General features: G+C 45.4%; 1 long non-coding RNA gene across 1 annotated transcript in view; it reads right to left on the bottom strand.

The window, feature by feature from the left end:
• Positions 1-12,818, bottom strand: part of LOC128785596 (uncharacterized) — a 34,546-nt gene extending 21,728 nt beyond the window's left edge. The window contains exon 1 of the long non-coding RNA XR_008429945.1: positions 11,312-12,818. This is a non-coding gene — a long non-coding RNA (uncharacterized LOC128785596). The remainder of the gene's footprint in view (positions 1-11,311) is intronic.
• Between the last annotated feature and the right edge of the window lie 3,220 nt (positions 12,819-16,038).

Below are 16,038 nucleotides of genomic sequence, written 5' to 3'. Positions count from 1 at the left end.
AAGGATTTGTGGGGATACCCGTTTTTAGGATAACAGGAGTAACCAAATAGCTCAGGTTCCCCATAAGACTTGCACCTGCTGGGGCTCTGGAAAGACATCCACTCACTCTGCAATCAGCCACTTCCCAGTGATAAAAGGGAATGCCTGCCTTAGGACACTGCTTTCGGCTTTCTCCTACCCTTGTCTGCAAAATCACAGAATCAGAATCGCAGAATAGCTCGGGATAGAAGGGATTTTAAAGTTCCCACGCCCCTGCCATGGGCAGGGACACTTTCCACTAGACCAGGTCGTTTAGAGCCCCATCCAACCTGGCCTTAAGCACTTCCAGGGATGGGGCATCCGCAACTTCTCTGGGCAAGCTGTTCCAGCCCCAGTTATCTTCTATATTCGAAATCTGCTCGGGAAAGCTCCCGCTGAAGCCCCGAGCGCCGCCGGGGCTGGGCTGAGGGCGGCCTGCAAGGCGGGCGGAGCCCACAAGATGGCGGGCGCGCTCCGCGGCAGCGCGGCGGGGGGAGCGGCCTGGCAAGGAGAGGGTAAAAATACACCCCAGACTGTCACAAATACACCCCAGACTGTCACCGCCAGGCTGAGAACAAAGCCAGGCAAATACGCCGTACTAGCCTGGGCTGAGATCCCTTTCAGAAAGTTCAGTTTAGAGTAGAGAAGACTGAGAGGGGATGCCATTAAGGCTGTCTCGATGGCAGAAGCCAAGAGGATGGTGCCAGGCTACTTTCGGTGCTGCCCAGTGACAGGATGAGGAGCAATGGACATGAATTAAACACAGTAAGTTTCACCTCAACATGAAGTAGAACTTCTTTATGTTACTATAATAGGCTGCCCGTGGAGGCTGTGCAGAGTCTCTCTCTGGAGAGACTCCAAATCCACCTGGACATGTTCCTGTGTCACCTGCTCTAGGTGACCCTGCTTTGGCAGAGGGTTCAGACTGGATGATCTCCAGAGGCCTCCTCCAACCCGAAAATGTCTGTGAAGTGCTGGAAAAAAAAGCAAACCCAAAACTAAGGGAGATATCAAACAGCCACACTCCCAGCATGGGATACAGCCCTGTGTCCCATGTCAGGCAGGCTGGACACAAAAATGGGGGGCAGAGGCGTCGTAAGGGGCTGCAGGGTGGCTGCTGGACAGGGAGGTGTGGGGCAGGTGGGCAGCAGAGCTTTCCACAGGACAGGGATGACCTAACCTTCACCATGATTTATGTTTTTAAACAGATGTGGTTTTAATACACAACCAGTCAATTATAACTTGGTTTTGGGAAGAAAGGGCTTCCTTGAAATTGGGCTGCCATATATCACAGAATAATCTAAGTTGGAAGGGGCCCACAGGGATCATTGAGTCCAGCTCCTGGCCCTACACAGGACCATCCCCAAGAGTCATGCCATGTGTCCAAGAGTACTGTCCAAACTTCTTGAACTCTCTTGGTGCTATGACCCCTTTCATGTTGCTTGATCCTATCCCAGCCTTCTCCCTGTAGCCAGATGCTGCCTTGCTCAAGCTGAATCCTCCCAGTCATAGCACCAGCAGGATCCTTTGGTGCAGGGTACAGGGCATGTGTGCTCTCCAGCAAAGCCACAGGCAGGCCCTCAAAAAACCTTTGGAAGGCTTCTGCATGGCTACCTTGTGACACCACCTGGATCCCTGTCTCCAACCCATCATTTTTAGCATATATTTGGCAGCATGTTGCCTGGGTGGTGAAAGGCTGTCTCCACCCTGGGGTGCAGAAGTTCTTGGTGAGGGTCATTGCTGCCCCTGCATGTGGAGACTTTCTGGCCAAGTGAGCTGGTAGTTGCCACCTGTTCCTGAGATTGAAATAATTCTGGGATGCTCACTGCACATACAGGTGTTCTTATGAGAAACCTTGAGTCACACAATTTCAGGTGCAGCTGTGAATTCCCCACATTCAAGGGCAGCTGTGCTGATGAGTTGTATCTCCCTATCTCAGTGAAGAAATCTCTCTGTTGTGGTTGTCTTCTGCTGGGATCCTGTTCTCAAAAAATCACAATATCTGGAACAGACTTAGAGGAATCTGGCTTTTGTACAAGCCTAAAATCCCAATGCTGTGAAATCCAGAGCACTTGTAGGATTTAGCTTATGACAGGCTCCTAAAAAATACCCCCAGGACTATGCCTTTATAAAAAAAGATGGCCCTTTCTTGGGCTTACTATGGTTAAGAGCTTCAAGAAGCTCCCTTAGTCCTGTTCTTCCACCCCTTCATTATCAGTGTCTCTACTTCTCCTCCTCCTCCTCCCACAGGGCTCAGCTTACAGAAATCCTATCCACTGACAATATCCTAGGAGAATGTATGGACTATATCCTCTCCAAAAACATGAGCAAAGAAACTGGAAGGTACTAGAGGGGATGTGTCAACGTCTGTTTAACATTTCATGGGTTGTTGTTTGGTTCGGGTTTTTAAAAATTATTTTGTTGTTTGTTTTTTATCATGAGAGCAGCTCTTGTCTGCTTGGTCTTCCCCATGTGATTTCCCCTTCGAGGCTCATACCACTCTTGACTGGTGCAAGCAGCTCCTTATGTGTTCAGGTTCTGTTCTTCAGAGGCACCAAACTTTCCCCCCATAAAATGCGAGCACTCCATGTGGCACTCAGGGAGTCAGGCATTTCAATGCCCAGTGTTCTTGCATACTTAAGTACCTTTTAGGCTCTATTTCTTAATCTCAAGCGTTAAAAAAATGCTAAATTCAAGTGGAAAATATAAACGAGCTTGTTAAACATTGGTCCCTCTGTGGCTTGCCTAAAGGAAGAAATTATATTGAGATTTTATCAAGTCAAACTATTGCACAAGCACATTGAAGGCAGGTACATAAGAAGAGACCTTTACTGGAACACTTTGCCCCTATAAAGAATCTGCTGGAACAGAAGTCTGATGATATGCAGAAAAATTACCTCAGTGTTTCAAGTTTATTGGTCCATGTAGAGTGAAGAAGAAACAAGGAAAAAAAATCAGCTCCAATCAAGCATGCTAGAGCATAACCCTCTCTGCAGATCTCTTCTCATAACAGCCCAAGCCCATGAAAGAACTGGCATCAATACATGCTGAAGCCTACTGAAGGCCTTTAATGTAGCAAGTCAATGAACTTTGATGGAGCTGGCTTTTCTGGAAAGTCAGCTGGATTGCCAGGGTAACCACATCACAAAAGGATGTAGGATGGAAGGATACAGACATTTGCTGAAAAGTTCTATGGGCTTGACAAAATTAAATGAAACTGGATGTCCTAGAAAACAGTTTTCGCATTCATCATGTCTCTTGGCTGGATTCCACAGCATTACAGAAACATTTCTACAAGAATTTATTAATTTTCACATTCTGGGCCCTGGAGAGCTTCCCATGCTGCTCAGAATAGGTAGGTTTTTTGAGTACAGGCTTAGAGGTGAGATCTAAGCCAGTTGGGCAGGGCCAACATCCTTCAGTTACACATTACCATGCCTAGGACTGAATCAACAAGCTGAAAGGAAAGAGACTAAAAGGACTATCTGCTAATTTTATCCACATTTAGCAGCAGGATATGCATATAAAAGCAGATGAACTGTGGGGACAACAGTAAGCTAATGTGAGACACAGAGCAAAGGTAAATCTTTTCTCTGAGACAAAGAATAACCTTCATCTGGCCAATGACTAAACAAATGGATCCAAGCTACAGGGTAAGGTTAAAAGCAAAATCCATCCAGAGTTTAAAGAAGTTTCAGACTCATGGGTTCAGTTCAGACTAAAACATGGGTTCTTAAATTCTAAAACTAAATGTTTCTTAAAGTCTGGATGAGCTCCTGCCTGGCTCTGTTTGCAACTGCAGTCTTTACAGAAAAGCCTACCAGTGGCTGCAGGACTTCACCACTTCCATCACTCCAGCTAAATCCTCATTCTTCTTACATCCTCTGTACTTTCCTGTGCTGGAGCTCTTTGCTCATGCAGATATTCTTGCTGCTTCCCAGAGGTATGGGGGCTTCAGGAAAACTGGTTGGAAAACTTCTTGTGTGTCCTCCAAAAACACCCCAAATCTAAAACAAACATGACCCCCATCACCCCCCAACATTTCTTATTCTTCAAAGGGTTTTTTTTCCCCACATAAAAGTAAGTTCAGGACTCTCAGTATTTGGAGATGTAAGTTCAAAACCCTGATCTACTTCTAACTTCCGTGTTCTAGAGAGTCTATGAACCAGGTTAATGGTTTGTGGATATTAACAACAACTGCATGACAACTGGATGACAACTCCACCCCTTCATTCATAGAGTCACAGACTGGTTTGGGTTGGAAGGGACCTTAAAAATCATCTAGTTCCTACCCCCCTGCCAGGGGCAGGGACACCTTCCACTAGATCAGATTGCTTCAAGCTCCATCCAGCCTGACCTTGAACACTTCCAAGGGATGTGGCATCCTCTCTGTTCCAGTGTTCATCCTGTTCCAGTGTCTCACCACCCTCACAGTAAAGAATTTCTCCCTAACATCTAATCTACACCTATCCTCTTTAAGCTTAAAACCATTCCCCCTTGTCTTATCACTACATGTAAAAAGCCTCTCTCTTTTGTTTTTATAAGCCACTTTAAGTACTATAAGTCTGCAATGAGGTCTTCCTGTAGCCTTCTCTGATCCATTAAGAGAAGAGCAATCCCAACTCACTCAGCCTGTCTGGGCAGGAGAGGTGCACCATCCCTCTGATCATCTTCATGGCCTCTTCTGGACTCTAACAGGTTCACATCTTGTACTGGGAACCCCAGAGCTGGATGCAGCACTCCAGGTGGGGACTCAGAGAGCAGAGTAAAGGGGCAGAATCACATCCCTTGACCTGCTGGCCACACTTCTTGATGCAGCCCAGGATGTGTTTGGCTTTCTGAGCTGCAAGTGTACACTGTTTGCTCCTGTTCAGCTTTTCATCTATGAGAACCCAAAAGTCCTTCTCCACAGGGCTGATCTCCATGACTTCTTCTGCCAGTCCGTACTGTGATTGCCCTGACCCAGCTGCAGCACCTTGCACTTGTTGAACCTCAGGAGGTTCTCATGCACCCACTTCTCCCATTTGTCCAGCTTCCTCTAGATGGCATCTCTTCCCTCTGTTGTGTCAACTGCACCGCTCAGCTTTATGTCATCTGCAAACTTGCTGAGGGTGCACTTGGTCCTACTGTCATTAATAAAGACACTAAAGAGACAGCGCCTCAAGGGACACCACTCGGCACCAGCCTCTACCTAGGCATAGAGTCTTTGACCACAACTCTCTGCCTGCATCCATCCAGTCAATGTCTTATCTACCAAACCGTTCACCTTTCAAATCCATATCTCTCCAATTTGAAGATAGGGATGCTGTGTGGAAATCATTTGCCTTGTTTCAGCTCTGACTTTGTACCTTGCCCTTTGGAACAAGGAAAAGTGAACAAACTTATCTTAGGGCTTGAGAGTATAAAATACTTGCATCATCCCTGGCAGATGGCAATAAGCAGGAAAGCACTGGGACCCCCAGAAAAGGCAACAGGAGATAAGAAATTCCTGATTTCCACCACCAACTGGTTTTCTGGAAAAGAAGCCTTGTTTTTAAAATTAGATTAGGGCACTTCTCAAGATACAGACTGCAGTTATTTTGCAGATACCTTAGTGTGTTTCTGTCAATAGCTACAGCAGGTACAAACTTGTACTTCTGGATGAAAGGTACTTTATCAAAAAGTTCCTGACAAGCTCTTATCTACACAGCACATCACTGACATACCCATCTCGTGTGAAATCTATGCAAGAATGATAGGGTTTATTTTGTCAAATTATAGGTAGGAAGCATCCTCCAAGACATCCTGCACCACGTATTATCAATGCAGGAAAATACACTGAGTCTGGTGGCAAAGGCAATACAAGGAAATGGATACTAGGGAAACTAGGAGGTGTGAAGAACAGGCAAGACCAAAGCTTATGAAGATGGAATTAAAAAAAAAAAAAAAACCTGAAAAAGGAAACTACTTATCCTAGCTACCACTGAGCTGCTGAGCATCACAAATTTTTACTCATGCTCTCCTAAAATTAAAGGTGCTGATGCCAATCTGTACAAGAGAGCTTGTGGATTGGAGAAAGGTTGTTCTTGTGTTGGCAGTACAGCAAACATTAGTAAAGCCCCAAGCAGGTGAAAGACAAAGTCCTTCCAGAAACAGAGGTCACAGGAGTGTGCCAATGATGAGGCTGTCATTCTGATTCCTCCCTTCCACTTTCTGCTAAGTGCCATTTTTCTCAGTCTCTCAGAGGTTAAGGACAGATGGGAACCATTAGATCTTCACAGCTCCTTTGGGAGCTGTTAGTCAAGCCTGTCACACATCACAGTCCTTCAAACCTCACCTGTTTACCTTGCCTGAGACTTGACTGCAGCGTCCCCCATGCTTTTAACTGTGGTTAGTGCACACCCTTCAGAAACAGGCCTGTCTTGGCTTCGGCACATCTGGAAAATGTTCCAACTACCCTGACAGCTTGTTATGGTGATTAACCACCTTCATTCCAATAAATTTGTGCCCAGTTTTTCATATGAATGTATCTGATTTCAGCTTGCTGAAACACATTCCCATAATTTACTAGATTAAAGAGCCTTTCAGTACCTGGTATTTTTCTTCCAAGGAAGTTCCTTCACCATCATAATCAATTCTCTGCTCAGCCTTTTTTGATAAACTAAAGAGACAAAGTGCTTCATGTCTCCCATTGTGAAGCATTTTCTTCAGGCTCTGAATCATTTTGTGTGGCTCTAATGTTCCACCACCCATTTTTCAACATCAATTTATAACATGCAGGCCATCTCAGTGCTGGTCTCACAAATACACTACGTGCTTATATCCATTTGCTTGTCCCTTAGGACTCTTAAAAAAAAAATCTATTCAGAGTCTGAGGCAGATGCAAGCCTGCTTCCTTCTGTCTGGCATTTGGAGCAACCAAAAAGCCATCAGTCACCTCTGCTGGTGCTGCCATCTCAGCAGGTAAAGGGAAAGCATGACAAGGCTGTCTTCCTTCTTCCCCATGACATAATTCAACACTAGAAAGCAAGGCTGCCCTTCTGCAGGGTTCTGCTCTGAGCAGAGATCGCCCCAGGCACACCCAGACCACATCCATAGGGATAAATGAGCCAATGGGCACAGACTAGCTGTGTACATGCAGCTGTTAAACCCTCCTACCCACCGAAGTGTAGTGTCTGCACACTTTTTATGCAGATACCTGGGAATTGTTTGGGAAAATGCTAACATCCTGAGGCCAACACTGTGCCAGGGACCAGTCATTCCATGGACCCAGCTGAGCTCCACTACCTGGGAGTGCTCCTCACCACTGACACCTCCTTTTATCAAGAGAGCTAAATGCCATCTTAACACAGAACCAGTCTCCAAGGAGGGAGAAAGATGAAATGGCTCCCTCATTTTCTGCTTCCAATCAGATCAGCAGTGTTTCTAAGACCAGGGAGGCAGCAACAGGCTGGGGCATCTGGCAGTTGCATCAAACCTCTCAATGCAACCTCATGCATCTCAACAAGGGAAAGGGCACAGGGCAAAAAGGCAAGAAGGAAAAAAAGGCAGTAAAGGCACTTTTGCATAAGCTCAGAGAGGAGAGCTTGTGTCTAGGGCTTGCATCACCATGGAGCTGGGATCAAACCCAGGCTGGCAACCTCACCCAAGCTGATGCTTTAGCCCCAGGGGGTCCCTGACCTACCTGTCCTGCACCAAACATCCATTGGGCACCAGCACCCTGGAGCTTCCTCATTACAGGCCTGTCCTGCAGTTGCTTGTCAGAGCTGAAACAGCAGTCACCCAGGAATCCAATGCCAACAAAGTTGGAAGCGCTTCACACAGATTATATATAGAAAAGGTGCCCAAGCTGTGCCTAAATAAAACTTTGTCTTCAGTTCCAGGGTTCTCAGATCAGGAGGCTGAGGGGAGAGTGATTTTGGGAAAATGTAATCTCAACCCCAGCTCATCAGAAGGGAACAAAAATACCTGATGGCTAATATTTTATTAGGTTTTGATTAGAACAATAGGGACTTTCTTTTTTTTTTGCAAAAGAATTTTCCCCTTTCTTGTATCTCTCAGTGGCAGAAAATGCTGAATCACAAACCTGGAACTTAAAAAAAAAAAAGTATTTCATATGCAGAAGAAACATATCTTACATAATTTCATACTTCCTGCTCTGCTCTCTGGTGCCACGTTCCTCATTTTCAGGCTGTTTTAAAGGTCAGCTTCACAGAACAAATCCTGACCTCAGACATGGGAAATATGCTGCCTCATCACTCCAGGATCTTTTCTCACATGATTAGTCCCAACATTCCTGCAAGTAGAACAGCCACTACATTGCCACTGCTGCAGACATTAAAAAAACAAACAAACAGAAAAGAAAAAGGCAAGATATTTTTTTCCTCTTCATTCTCAAACTTAATGCTCACCAGCATCACAGGCTGGGGGCTACTTCAGCACTGTAATGCTATTGCCATCTACAGACAAGCAATAGTCTTAACAAACATACATACAAGTTAAAGTAGGAATATATGCCTAAACTGACAACTGTTTTTAAAAAAGCTTGAAGAGGATTTTATTTAAGATTTTCCAATGGGTAAGATATAGGATCTGGGTGAAAGTTAATTGAAGACCGCAATTACTCCTCATGATATTGGTTTTAATACTGATGATGTATTCATTCAACTGGCTCCATTTTTCTGAAGATTTTTATTTTGATACTATAATTTGAGCAGACAGGAGAGGTCACATTAAGGGGCTGATCCAGAAGACAAATACATACTCTGTTTATTTTGAACAAAAGATCTGAACTGATTTGAAATTACTACTATCAATTACTAAAGAATGATGGAAGGCACAGCCATGATGAACAAGCTCCAGTGCTACAGGAAAGCTGAAGATTAATTTACTTACTTAATAAAGCTGAAAATATAAGATTTCAAAATTAATAAAAAAACCAGTCAATTATTCTATTGGTTATAAATGACAAATATATACTGAAAAATATTTTGATTGAAGTATTAAAGTTATGGCAAACTCTTTTTTAGCATGCTTAGGCCTCTAAGAAGGAATATGGCTCCTATTCAGTAACCTGGTGGACTAGCTTTTGTTAGTATCTGTAAGAAATACAAAGCAAAATTGCAGCTCCCACTCACTGGGAGACTCTACAGATGACATTTAAAAGAAAGCATACCACCACAGCGAGATGAAAAATGGGGTTTCTGTTAAATTATAACTAGCCAGACAGTTATACTGCTCTCAGGTTCATGATAAAAACAGAAAGGTTGCCTCCTATGCCTGCAGAGTTCATTGCCAGGTGGCTCAAACCATGCATGCAGGTTTACTTGTCAGACTTGGCCTCTTCTTGTTGATCCCTGCTGAACCAGTGAAAGGGAAATGCCTAAGCCCTGAGAGCAAAAAGTGCCCCACAGCTTGTCATTTGGGGGTGGGGGGGGGGGGGGAAGAAAGCAAAAGGAAGAAAAAAAAAAAAGCAGCGAAGGCACCGGACCCATCTCAGTCCTTTGCCAGAGGAGTGACACTGTAAGACTGAACCCTGAACAAGTCATATGAAAAGAACAAAAGCACAAAGTCCTCTAATGAAGTCAGAACAAATATGTTTGGATAGGATTTCTGGAAGAAGGAGCCAGAGGTGTTTGTGAATAAGCACAAGAATAGGCACTTCCAGTGACCACAGAACTAAAAACAAAAGCACTTTTGTGCACTCCCAGATTACTTGCTCTTATTTTCTCTTACAGTCACATGCATATGTGGGCCTGTACTGTTTGAAAAGTGATTTATTAAGACACATTAAATTGCAACCAAGTGTTGTACTATTAATACTGACTTTAACTTTCCTGTTCTTAATATAAATTTACATAATTTTAATCTCTTATGCAGCCAAATCCCCACTGAATCCTTTAGAAGTTTTTCTTGATATGTGCACTATATTTCCAAAGTGTTTTAGATTTATGGGCTTCCCCCCTGCTTGCCCATCATTGTTTCACTGGTTCGGGGACAACCCCTTCTTTTCAGCAGATTGAAACATGCAGTAATGTGAAACAGATCTGGTGACCCTATAGCATTAAATCATGTTTTGTGGTGCTTTATTCTGGCTCCAAAAGACTTTATGCATTAGTGAGTACATAAAATTGCACCAGAGACTGAATACAAATTGAAAAGCAACAAATGATTCCATATGATCTTAATTTTTCAAAGCAGTGCACCACTGTTTTAAAGCAAAGTTTTAAAATAGTGTTTAATTTTTCAATTAAAGGAAGTTTTTAAAATAACGCTTCTAATCTAATATGGGAACACTCTCACTTTGGATATTCTCTCCAGCTGAAAGATTTGGGTACACCAACAATTTTCACAGTCAAATGGTGTCCTTGGTTAGCAAGCTAGCAAGGGTGCAATTAGCCACGGCAGTTAATTTGTCCCTTTTATTCAAAAAAGCTTGTGTCATCATTACTGCGAAGACACAGGTCACAAAGGCTCCGTGAGCAAACTGAATAGCACACGTTCCTCTTTAAGCTTCACATACTTGAACATCTGTCAGACCTCAGCTAGAGTTCCTCCCCTAGTTTTCCTTGTTTACTTCCAAGGAAAAAAAGTCTATTTTGGCTAAACAAGGTTTATAATACCTCTACCTATATTTTAAACTAGACAGGCCTATTATGAAGAGTACCTACTGTATTTAGAAGCAGCAAGCTCTTTAGCAGATCGGCATGTATTCAATTAGAGGGTTCACCGAAATGGTATCCCCAAAAAGTAAATTTAAAAACCAGTAAAATCAGGTCTCACTCTTGCTGCCATTGCCTTTCCATAGGTAAACTGGCAGTGAATGACTTCAGTTGAAGTTTTGGTTTGCTAAACTGAAGGAAATGATTTTGCAAGGCAGGCAAGGGTGTGTGCAAATGGAAGAATTCAACTTTTCAGATTCCAGGAAGAGTTTGCAGGGCAGTTGCTATAACTGCATGCCCTGAGCATGTTTGAGTGACGTTCACATGAGCTGCAAGGAATGTAAAGTCTTTAACAGCAGAACGGTACTGGGGCAGAACAGAGGCATTAAAGTTCAGAACTGCCCTCCCAAAATCCCCTGCTCCTAATTAGATGCCTAATCCTGAGGCAATAAAGTCCTATTTTTAGGTTGTCAGCATCTCAAGATACAGGATATTCTGTCTTTCACATACACACAACCACCCCATGTTGGGCAGCTCTGTGCCTGTGTTCCCCCGGACCCAGTGCTGGAATTCGTAGCTCGGACACGTTTCCATGCAAGAAGAGACCCACGGCTCCGGCTGCGTAGCCTGCTCAGAGCACATCCAACACATACCAATAGGCTCTGGCTTCTTAGAGCACGCTGCTGGGATCGCTTTTCCAAGACGGGACAGGCGGTAGGAGGTGCCCGGCGCTATCCCATCGCTCTGCGGCGTGTACAGGCACTCGGGAAACATGACCCCCTTCTCATTCCTCCGACTTGATGCAGCTCCTGAGTCAGCAGTTACCCAGTTCCTCCGAGGAAGGAGAGAGAGAACCAGCTGCAAATGTTTATAATCGACTTCTCCACCATGTGCCAAGCCGCTGGCTGCTTTTGCTTAACACTTCACCAGCCTTTTTGAACCCTTCCTCAACTCCCCAGGGGAGATTTCCTTCCCCCTGTGTGCCTTGTAGTGCCCCTCACACCAGGTGACACGAGGTCATTTTCTCCTTCTTCTGCCTGCCGGGGTTCAGATACCTCGCTCTGACCTTCCCGAGGAGTATTTTACTAGGGAGGCAGGCTAGCCTGACACACACTCCATTTCCAACCAGCCTGTTGAACCCGTACTGCTGCTTGGGGGAGAGGGTGGGGCTTCGGGATTCACGGGAGTAATCAAGGAGAGGCCATGACCCAGCAGTAATAACATTGCCATGGGGAAGGGAGGGGAGCAGCCGTGGATTTCAGTCCCCTTTTGAAAGTGTGCGCTATGTACTTTACATCAAACATCTGTCAAAGAAGAAAACACAAAGTCCTGGGAAAAGGACCAGGAGCCACATCTTCAGCTCCTGAACAAGTGCTGTGATCACTGGAAATACAGGATGACAGCATGAGGGAGGTGCTTAGACTTCTTCCAGGGGCCACGTACGGGAGAAAAGAATTAATTCTTTGGAGGAAGCGAAATAGGCCGTATTGGGCACCTGCTGTCAAAAGGAGAGGCCAGGCTGTGAGCCTGAGAAAAGGTAAATCATTTCCTGCAGCCCTCATTCTCATCACCTGATCTCCGATTAAATCCCCTGCTGTACAAGCACACCTTCTGTTTGCAGGTAGAGGGAAGCAGGGCTGTGAGAGGTAGTTATTTTAGGGCTGTGCTGTGTAAGCACCACCACAACGAAGCCAAGGTATGAGGATGCACCTCTGCACAGCGCCATGCAGACAGGACAGTCACCTCGGGGACGTTTTTTGTCCCGTGAAGACAACCGACACTGACATTGTTTCAGAGGTGTGGCTTCCAGGTCTCCCTGTCGGTGCCCTACCTCTAGACATTTGGCACTCTGGAATGGCACACCTGACTGCCAGACACGTACCCACCCAGTCCCTCCCCCTCCCACCACACGCAGCTCTCCACTGCCTCGAACCCGCATCTGGAGGGCACCTGCAGCTTGGCACAACTTAGCTTTGAGACAAGGGGATCGAGGAAAGCCGAGAGATGGTTTTGCGCGGTCCTCAGTGCAGCAGTCGCTTCTGGCTGAAGGCAATTTTCCTGCGAACGCCACGGCACTTTCAGGAAAGGCTTTTCTGGCTGCAGGCAGCTCCGCGGGAGGGGGCGCGGAGCCCGCCCGGACCCCCGCCCCGCGCCGCATTTTACTCGATTGTTTATTATTTTCCGAGGGGCGGCGGCGGGGCGGAGGCGCCGGCCAATGGGAGGCGTCGCTGGCCTGACGGGCGACGGGCGGCGGCCAATGGGCGACGAGGGCGGGCCCCGGCGGTCACGCGCGGCCCCGGAGCATGACATCATTCAGTTCGCACGGCGCAGCCTAGCTTGGTGGGGGCGGGGCCGCGGCGGGGGCGGGGCCGGGGCGGGGCCAGCGCCGCCGCTCCCCCTCCCCGCGCTGTGTGGGCGCAGGAAGGTGTTAAGTTATAATGATGGAGCAATTAAGCGATAAGTGGGTATAATTAACCGCACGTGGGGTAACCGAGACGGCCTTAAGTGGACACGGCCGCGTTGCACGGCGAGTCAGTGGCGGGGGCAGAACGGCGTTTGGTCACTCGGACCAGCCCCAAGCTAAGGGAGAGAGCTGTCTATCTTCACAAGTCAAAATTCCTTCACATAATCCAAGATGAATAATAGTAATAAAAAAAAAAGTGGAATTTCTTGCTGTGTCTCAGCAATTCGACTGCACCCTAATAGCATAAACTCAAGAACTGCATGTACCCCCGAGTATTTAAAAATTTCTAAGCAAGCTTTTGAGCAATCTCAGCCTAAAGAACAGGTTTTTAAAAAGGGTTTAAAATATGCAAATTTTTTGCTTTTTCCCCACCTCTTACCTTTCTTCCTGGGCCTCAAAATATGTTTGGGTCATATCCACGGCACATCAAGAATTTAGCTATTGGTTTAAAATGGAAACTGAGATGCTCCTTCAATGGGACATTAAGAAGAGGGATATCAGGGTAATACCAGTATTGCAGCCTTCATAAACAATGCTGAGAGTCCAGTTTGAAGCCAGTTTGAAGTGATCTTTAAGTTGTTGTTCATCACTTCAGGGAAAATTTTATAGTTAGAAATCTGTGGCCATCTTTGGCAAACCCATCAAGTTTCCATGGCACAATTTGGACCTTGTTCTATGTCTGCCAGTCGGCCAATCTTTCCATAACAACTGCAAAACCCATTAGCCAATTTTAGCCAAACTGTGCCAAAAAGTTAAAGTCTCAGGGTATGAATTTGGCTGGTTTATAAATGACATTTCTTTCTAATCATCGGCATCCAGGTTGCTCTGAATCAACCACAAAGCCTATTGCCTATTGCCCAGTCTGTGTTTAAAGGACACAATAGGGAACTGTGGGAAGAACAAAAACACACTCTCTCACGGTGTGGATGGGAGGGGTACACAGGGTTATTTCAGGGGACAAACTTCTCAGAGACCAGGCTGCAGGTGCCTCACAAAACAACCCATGATATGCTTGTTTGTGTGAGGGCCGCGTAGACAATGCAGCTGTTGTTTAACATAAGTGCAATATAACATTCATTTATTGAGCGGCAGTACACTTCACAGGAGATGTCCATAATGCTGTACTGACAAGAAATTCCAGGTCTCCCACCCCCCCCCATGTGACTTTATCTCCAACCCTGCTTCTGCAGTTAAGATATTTGTGTGAGAGGTGAAGCCAGAAATGTCACCTGCACTTGTCTAGCTGCCATGTGACTGTGACCCTGCCAGATCCATATAATCCAGATACCGTGATAGGCACAGGTTCCCCACATCAGCCTGAATGGCCATAGTAGATAAAAGGAGATGCAGAGGAAGAAGCAGCCCTGCCCTAAAAAACTCTCAGTCTGAGTAGGCAAAGTAAGTGAGCTGGCTTTCAAATGGCCTGAGGGCTGGCCTAACTTTATTCCTGTTGAAGTCAGTGATAAAACTCCCATAAATGGAGCCTTTTGGAAAATCCCACCCTTAGGGCATGAAAGTACTTAAAGGAAGAGACTTAAAATTGTGCAAGCTTTAGATTCAATTTTGATCAGTTCTTATGTGTATTTCAGAGGCCCCAAGCCTTGGAATGACAATACATCCTGTGTCTTTCTGTTTTACTCATGCACTTTTCATAAGCAAAATGTGTAGGAAAAATTATACTGTGGTTTTAATTACGCCCCTAAACTGCATTATCATGGGCACACACGTGGTGCATGGAGCTGTGAAGAACTGGTACCATGACGTGTGATAAAGGTCGTGCGACTGATATACCAGTGAATTCTGAAGAGGACAGATAATCTTGCTCAAGGCTGGCACTCAGGTGATCCAGTTTCATTTCTCAGTTCTGGCATGGGCTTCCTGTATGACCTTAGTACAGTCACATAATTGTTCAGTGCCTCAGTCCATCATCTTTTTAATAGGGTTACTACTTATTTATTTCCTTTCTCCCGCCCTCTCCTGCCTTACTTAGACTGCAATTCTGCCAGGGAGTGGAGCATTTCTTACCACGTGCAGGGCCTTCATCCAGTACAATGAGACCTAATAGCAGTGCCTGTAGAGTAATGGAATGCCAATTAAATAAATAAATGAAGATGATAATATCATTTAGGACTAGAGTTGCTGCTTGCAATCCAGCCCAAGGTCGAAGTGCTATGCTTCCCTGGAACCTTGGGATGCGCTCCATGTGGAGGTTTCTGCAGTGGTCAAAATCAGCCCCAAGCAGTAGCTAGTTTTGGGAAAGGGCTGAGCACCAGTCACAGTTTCACAGGCGGCCTTCTGTGGCTAACTGCTGAAAGCCACAGGGAAAGCCTCCTTGGAGATGTAGTGTTGGACTAAGCAACTTCTCACCATGCCTTTTTGTCTGAACTTGGTTGCTGGCTCTTCAATGCCACGGTGGTTTTCCTCCCTACCAACTGCTAAATCATATACATGAATGCCAGTGTCACAATTGCAGAGTGGCTGGTGTCTTTTTGAGCTGCCTTGCATTCTTGTAGGGGCCATGTTACAACAAAACCCATAGCAAGGCACTCAACATTGTGACCCAAATGGAGTTGCAGTGAAAATTGTTTCCATTACTCGAACCTGCATTTATTCTGATTAATTCAGTGTCTGCTGCTATATTTAGACAACCAGGCATTAATTGTATGCATGCTGAAATGCTGTCCCTTGTAATAAAATCTCACTAAATTATTCCTAATTTCAGTGGCGCTTCAATTCAAAACCTAACTAGACACTTAGGGCCTTAGGCCTTAGCAGCACGTGTAAGGCATGCAGGATCAGGGTCTTGATGTTTTCTAATCAAACTGAATGGTTTTCAAATCTCTCTACTTGTCTATAATGCAATACATCAGGAATAGGTTGTCTCCTAATTCTATTCAGCAAAGCTTCAGAAGCACA

This window comes from Vidua chalybeata, chromosome 3 (genome assembly GCF_026979565.1).
Source record: "Vidua chalybeata isolate OUT-0048 chromosome 3, bVidCha1 merged haplotype, whole genome shotgun sequence".
Taxonomy (NCBI): Eukaryota; Metazoa; Chordata; class Aves; order Passeriformes; family Viduidae; genus Vidua; species Vidua chalybeata.
Note: the sequence above shows the minus strand (reverse complement) of the source record. Positions and strands in the feature narration are given on the sequence as shown.